This window comes from Mastomys coucha, unplaced genomic scaffold (assembly GCF_008632895.1).
Source record: "Mastomys coucha isolate ucsf_1 unplaced genomic scaffold, UCSF_Mcou_1 pScaffold20, whole genome shotgun sequence".
Taxonomy (NCBI): domain Eukaryota; kingdom Metazoa; phylum Chordata; class Mammalia; order Rodentia; family Muridae; genus Mastomys; species Mastomys coucha.
Genome location: NW_022196903.1, coordinates 7,744,648 through 7,749,267, shown reverse-complemented (window position 1 = coordinate 7,749,267; position 4,620 = coordinate 7,744,648). Strand labels below are relative to the sequence as shown.

The following is a 4,620-nucleotide window of genomic DNA, read 5'->3' as shown; positions in this document are numbered from 1 at the left end:
ACTAGAATGGGGGGAAAGGAATTCAATAATTTAAGTCAGTTTTATTGATAGAATTACATTTATGATAAAGTGACCTTTTCCTGTTTCTGGCCTGTGGCTGGCTACTATTGAAATGGTAATACCCAACTCTGTGTGTTTTGGCTTCAACCTTTCATTTTAAATCCTTCTTTCCCCCAATTAACTACTGTGCTTGTTTTGTTGCTGTTAAGTAGATGATGTACTGATGAGATATGTGGTTTCACTTGCTCATTGCCCCTTGATTTCCACATTTCTGCTCCCTAGTTTTAGAAAGGAGGTTTAGTGGGCCATGGGTTTGCCCTGCCAGTTACCTCTCTAGTCATCTGGCCTCTTCTGTGGCTTCATGAGCCACACAACCTCTGTGGAGCATCAGGGGAAGCCAAATTTGCTGCTATCCACTTTTGCCATAGTCAACCTAAGTGGAAAATGTTCATTTTTTTTTCTGATGATCAAACGATAAATGCAGGATTGGGGTGTGGGCTTCTGTTTGAAATTTCTGAAGACAGTATGGTAAGTACACACTCCATGGGTCAGTGTAGGAGACTGAAACGTTGCCATGGATTCAGTGCAAAATATAATTTAGTAGAGTCAAATAAGTGCTCACAAAATTATCGTAATAGCTGTCAGAGAAGAAACCGAGAATTGCCACAGGATGCTCAGTTTTGGGTTGTGTCATAATGCCTGAGGCAGAAGGTATGATTTGGTTGTTCTTCTTGATGACTTGGGACACTTGATACCACTAAGTAGTGTGTGGAACATACCACTAGTGGTCACATCTGCTAGAAATCGATTCATGGTCACCCATGTGTCCACTTTTATATTGTGACCTCAGACTCTTCTACATTCCAAATAACTCATGAACACATCCCACTAGAACGTGTTACATCTAGAACCTTCTAGAGAGTCTGGGGAGTCTAGTTGAATGATCATTATAAGAAGGAAGGAATAGACTCTCTGTGTCAGTAAACAGTAGTCAGTAACAAAAGAGATTTGTGGGTACCAGATCCTGAGGTTGACCCACCCATTTTGAAGCATACAGGAGAGTTTAAATGAGAAGGAGAGCACTACCTTGATTAATCCACTGTTAATGATGTTTTGATCACTTCTGTTGAACCCAGTAGTAATTCAAATTCTCTTAGAGCTGGAATGCTGCCCTCAGCATGTGGTATTAGATTGTCCTAATAAGACCTTATAGCAGATTGGCAAGCCGGTGACCCTTATTATGTCTCTGCAAATGTCTAGGAACAGCTTCCCCAAAAGTCTCCTGGAAAGTGGTCCATCTGTCTGCTGAGGATAAGCTTTAATAACAATGGTAAGGCTAATCAGAATGTTGGGCTTTTGTTGTTGTTGTTGCTTGCAACAAGGCCGTAGAAGTAAGATATTCACTTAGAGAAGAACTGGTTAGCCTGCAAGCAGAGATAAAGGCAATATTGCTAAGCTAAGCTCCTCCATATCTGCCTCTAGCCTGAATGCAGACTGAGAGTTTGGAAATTTAAGGCCTTCAGGGTTAAAATTGCCAGCTGTTTTTATAACTCTAAACTAGACAGCAACTTCAGCAGAGGGGAAGCATTTCTAAGCCAGTTATGAGAGCAAAGCTGGTGGCAAGAATCAGATGAAAGGTCCTGCTCTTTACTTGGTGGTTTTACTGTAGTGGACTAAATTGTTGATCCCCTCTACAACTCTCAGTTTGTATATTAAAGCCCTAGCATCCAAAGGGACACTTTTATATTTTAGGAATTTTAAAGGGGTAATCAAGATTAAATAAGGTCATTAGGCTATGGCCTTAATCCAACAGCACTGTATCATAAAAAGAGTTTCTCTCTCTCCCTCTTCCTCTCTTTTTCCCTCCTCTTCTCTCTCCCCTTCTACCCTCTCTCTTCCTCCCTCCTCCTTCTTCCTCTCTTCCTCTTCCTCTCCCTCTCTCTCTCTACCTTCTTTTCTTCCTCCTCTGTCCTTCTTCTCCATCTGTTTGCACAGATAGGAGGATACAGCACAAAGGAAGTTTTCAACAATCTAAGAAAAGAAGGAATAGACTCTAACTCTGTTGGAACTTTGATTTTGGACTTCTAGCCTCCAGAGGGATAAAATCCTATTTATTCACAATGCCTGTGGTATTTTTCTTATGGCAGCAAAGCATACTAAAGCACCTAGTTTTTCATATTGTTCTGGTGAAGTGAAGTTCCTAGTTTAAAAAATTTACAAGGCTGTTGACTAATTAACACCTTACGCATGCAAAGAGCTGGGCTGTTACAGATCTAGAGTCAATGTGCTTTGGGTTGTCTTTAGCTCCCTTAGTAGTCGTTTATTGCCTACCTCTATATGTGATCTGTGTAATGAGACCTTTCAGCAGGTATTAACATACTACTGTCTTCCACCAATTCAAAATTTGAGGAAGTCAAGTCATCAGATAGCACCTGAAACCTACGTCACAAATGTATTCACTTGCTATAACTTTCTGGCCCTTTGCTTCCACCAATGTATTTGAAAACTCTTTTATTCTGCAATTGAATAAACTGTTTCCATGCTGAAATAATTTATTTAGGATATCCTGGATTTGTGCTTTTAGGGTATGGCCATTCATATTTTGGTTTAAGAGTAATCATGATAAAAATATCATTATTGATCTTGAGGTGAGGTGAGATAGTAACCCTTATCTCATAATGAATAACAAAAGAGGCAGAGGTCAGTAATTATAAGTAAGATACTTCATGCCAAAAAAACTATGCCTACTTAAGATCTTTGACTTCAGTTGTTTGTATTTTGTATTTGGAATTGATAGGAAGAAAAATTTCAAGAGTCTTGTAAAAGCTAATGTTATGCAGCTGTAGGTCAAGAAAATATTGTACTAATTGTTTAAACTTAATTCTGCCTGAGGTATACAGATGTCTATTACCAGGTAACAGAATATGTCATCTTTAAAGGACACTCCAAAGACCCAATTCCAAGCCCTACTTTAGAGATCAAAACAGGCATGTTATAGCAGGGAGAGCTGTCGAAACACTGAAACCAGAATTTGATAATTGAAAATAGTTACTTACCCCACAAAAGTAAAGGCTTGACAGAGTCCCTATTCTAGGAACAGATTCTGGGTCATGGAAGCTTTATAATTAGCTGGTGTTTGGGGAAATTATAAAGGCCAGTCATGGCTTACAATTTCTCCTTTTCCCAGTAGAGATGCTCCATTCCTACTTCACTGCTGAATGTTGTGAAGGGAAAAATTAATTTTGTTTTTTATTTTATAGCATGTTAGACCATGAGTTATTATATTTAGGCTTGATTCTTTTTATTAGCCACCCATTGTACACTTTAAGCTATTTGCCAGTACTGTAAAAGACAAGAACTTGGGCCCTCAAGGAAGAAAAGAAGTATTCTACACACAGAGACAAAGATTTTTTTGCTGGCCAAAACACTGCAGTGTCAGGTCTACCAGTTGCCCTTTGCCATCTCTTTCTTCCAGGTTGAGTCCACTGGAACTCAGTACAGGCAGACCTTTGCAGTTGACTTTTCTTTTCTAGTAGGTCTGGCCAGTGGTACTTTAGAGAACATGTGATGAATGTTCCTAAACCATACTGTATGTGTAGGTGCACTGAGCTTTCTCTATTACTTTTCATATTGTGCCCTATGAGGATATGGATATAGCTACTGTCTTGGACTATGGCAAACTAGGTTTTGGCTTTTTGAGTCATAGCCCAGGTTAGCCTTGAAACTTTTATATAACTGAGAATGAATGACCTTGGATGCCCGATTCTTCTGACTCTATTTCACTGTCGTTTAAAAGCTGTTTTCTAACAATGTTTAAATTAAAAAAATCCTCCTAAGTCTGAGGCTGGCACGGCCAATGTAGTGGGTTTCAGGTTCATCAAGGAACATAGTGACACCTTGTCTTACATAAAAGAAAACCAAAAATAATGCAGTTTCAATGATTAGCTTCTTTTTTCTTTCCTTTTTTTTTAATGTGCAAAAGTTTATTAGGGAGAAGAGGAATGTGCTAAACACTATGCAATATGAGAGTCTTCTGATATACAATAAATATCAAAAGGTTTTGCAATGAAGAATTATGTCTCCATTTACACTACATTTTACTTGGTCTTCTTTTCTTGCTTCATTTCGCTTGTTGTTGTTGTTGAGACTGTAGCTCAGCCTTGAACATGTGACAAACCTACTTTTTCTTTATAAAGAATGAGAAAGAATACATATGTATGGTAACTTTTTTAAAAAATGATTAGCTTCTTGGCTGCATGATACAAACTAAGTTTTATCAAGCTTTGTAAAAACAGAAAGTACTGGAGACTTTCTAATCAGAAAGTGGTTAATATAAGCATCTTATTTATGCTAGAAATGATAATAAATTTCATTCGGTCACACTACTATTTTAAACGTGACTTGGAATGCCTAACTTTTATTCACTAAGAAGGAAGCCAAATAAGTGTAGAGCAAGGGTTTACTTATAATAAAAAATACCCCATTCACTGTTTTCAATTAAGAAAGAAAGAATTCAATACAACTATCTCAACCCCGTGTAGTCTTTGTTTTTCTCTGGTTTCCCTTTTGCCTTAAGCAATAAAAGGATTAATTCTTTATAGTAATTTAAATAGAATTACT

The 4,620-nt window shown here is 37.8% G+C and overlaps 1 long non-coding RNA gene across 1 annotated transcript; it reads left to right on the top strand.

Annotated features, from left to right (window-relative positions):
• Nucleotides 1-996: 996 nt before the first annotated feature.
• LOC116097996 lies at nucleotides 997-4,073 on the top strand. Its single transcript, XR_004121647.1, has 2 exons — nucleotides 997-1,330; nucleotides 3,983-4,073. It is a non-coding gene; the product is annotated as an uncharacterized LOC116097996 (long non-coding RNA).
• Nucleotides 4,074-4,620: the final 547 nt, after the last annotated feature.